This window comes from Engraulis encrasicolus, chromosome 24 (genome assembly GCF_034702125.1).
Source record: "Engraulis encrasicolus isolate BLACKSEA-1 chromosome 24, IST_EnEncr_1.0, whole genome shotgun sequence".
In the NCBI taxonomy this organism is placed as follows: Eukaryota; Metazoa; Chordata; class Actinopteri; order Clupeiformes; family Engraulidae; genus Engraulis; species Engraulis encrasicolus.
The window spans coordinates 45597077-45599576 of NC_085880.1; positions in this window are offsets into that span (position 1 = coordinate 45597077).

Sequence of the window (2500 nt, forward strand, 5' to 3'; positions counted from 1 at the left end):
TTAGGCCTACGAATGCATGACTACCCAAAATACATTTAAAAAAATAAAAAAATACGAAATAGCCTACACAGACAACAACGGAAGGATTTGTCTATCGTAACCTGCCGTCTCTGATACAATATTAAGTTAGTGGTACTGATGACTCCTTTATCGGAGTGAGATAATGAAATGCGAAAATCCTTCCCCCCAAAAATATTGTTTTACAAGTAAAACTGCTGTTGGCAGCTGAATTTAGTCTGAGGTAAGATGGCAGCGCTGTTCCCTGATTATTGCCTACAGTTTAGAATGCCAACTTCACTGTTTTCTCCACGGAGGCGGGGATTCGGCAAGTCGAAGCAATGGGTGCGCGCAAGGACGCTAGGTTAGAAAGTTAAGGGGCGGGGTTGTCCAGCCGAAGTCCGGACAGCTGGTCACCCTAATAAGCCCCCTAAAGTGATACGGGTCAAAATGACCCGGGAACACCTCCTATGAAAAAGAAATGTGCAGGGGGGGTTAGCAAGGGAAGGTCACTATTTTTTTTCAGATTCATGTTCCTCACTGAAAATGAGCCAGTGAATCTCAGTTCGAAAGAATAATAGCTGATAGTACTATTTTTCTCAAGCCAAAAAACTGAAAATGGGTCAAAATGACCCAAATACCTTACAAGGGTTAACCACTGTGCCGGGGAACACTTGTGTGCCATGAGAGATGAGCTGGGGCGTTGTGGAAACTGCACATTGCTAAGATAGGCAATAGGCTTCCGTTTTCAGTTAAAGGGGTATGCCACTATTTTGGGGCTTAATACAGTTAAAATCGTTGGCTGGGGTTTATAAAGGTGGTAAAGTGTCTTATTTTTCATGTGAAGCGTTGTCTTGCTTTAAGACAAGTTAAAAGAGGGAGTATGTCGCTAAGCTAGTAAAAGTCAATGCATCCATGCTACACGGATCCATTGACGTTCACTAGCTTAGCTACATACTCCCTCTTTTAACTTGTCTTAAAGCAAGACAACGCTTCACATGAAAAATAAGACACTTTACCACCTTTATAAACCCCAGCCAACGATTTTAACTGTATTAAGCCCCAAAATAGTGGCATACCCCTTTAACATTTCCGTTTGGTGGTGTGCCTTGGCATTTTGCCCTCCATAACAGTGTGCCTTGGCTCAAAAAAGGTTGAAAACCACTGTTGTAGTGAATCTCCTCACAAAAACATACTGAGCCAAGCCATTGGCCTCATTTGGTAATGCAGGTTGACACTGCGTTTGGCCTGCTGTGAGACAAAGAGAGTGTGTGAGGGTGTCATTATGTGTGCAGTACTCGTGTGTGAAGACTACGCACACATCAGTCGCTGTGACATCGACCAAAAAGACTCGCTAGGCACTGCGGAGTGTGGAAGGCAGCTACTCCATTATTCCGGTTCCGAGTTCTTAAACTCACTGCACTGCACTGCATCCATTTGCACTCACAGGTAATTGTTTTTTCACGGACGGGGGGCGGGCCATGATTCTTCGGTCTTTTCCCAGATTGAGCCGAGGAGCTTCTGGCGTGACTCACAATTAGCAGTTAACTAGAGCACAGTTCACAAAGCCAACGGGATCTGGGCAAGAATATAGTGCTGACTGAAGTCCATTAAGCCCGGAGGAGGGATGAGGAGTGGAGATGAGAAGAGCAGACTGGAAATGAGAGGAGAGGAGAGGAGAGGAGAGGATAGGATAGGAGAGGAGGAGAGTGGAAATGAGAGGAGAGGAGAGGAGAGGAGAGGAGAGGAGGAGAGGAGAGAAGTGGGGATGAGAGGAGCAGAGTGGAGAAGAAAGGAGAGGGGAGGAGAGGAGAGGAGAGGAGACGAGAGAAGAGGAGGAGGAGTGGAGAAGAGGAGAGAAAAGTAGAGAGGATGAGTGGAGATGAGCGAATGAAAGGAGTGGAAATGAGATGAGAGAAGAGCAGAGCAGTGAGAGTGAATCCCTAAAGAGAGGTGAAGAGAAGAGAAGGAAAGAGCAGTGAGAGTGAATCCCTAAAGAGAGGAGAAGAGAAGAGAAGAGCAGTGAGAGTGAATCCCTAAAGAGAGGTGAAGAGAAGAGAAGGAAAGAGCAGTGAGAGTGAATCCCTAAAGAGAGGAGAAGAGAAGAGAAGAGAAGAGCCGTGAGAGTGAATCCCTAAAGAGAGGAGAAGAGAAGAGAAGAAAAGAGCAGTGAGAGTGAATCCCTAAAGAGAGGAGAAGAGAAGAGAAGAGAAGAGCAGTGAGAGTGAATCTCTAAAGAGAGGTGACGCCACAACAGGGGAAACGCTGCAGAGGGGAAAGACACAGACAGCAGCTGCATGTTGTTAAACACGAGCGCTCGCGGGGAGAGAAAACTGGGAGAGAAGAGAGATGAGGTGCTAAATACTGCATAGATGTGGAGAGCTGAGAATCTGTGGAAACCAGAAGAGAAGAGAAGAGAAGAGAAGAGAGGAGAGGAGAGGAGAGGAGAGGAGAGGAGAGAAGAGAAGAGAAGAGAAGAGAAGAGAAGAGAAGAGAAGAGAAG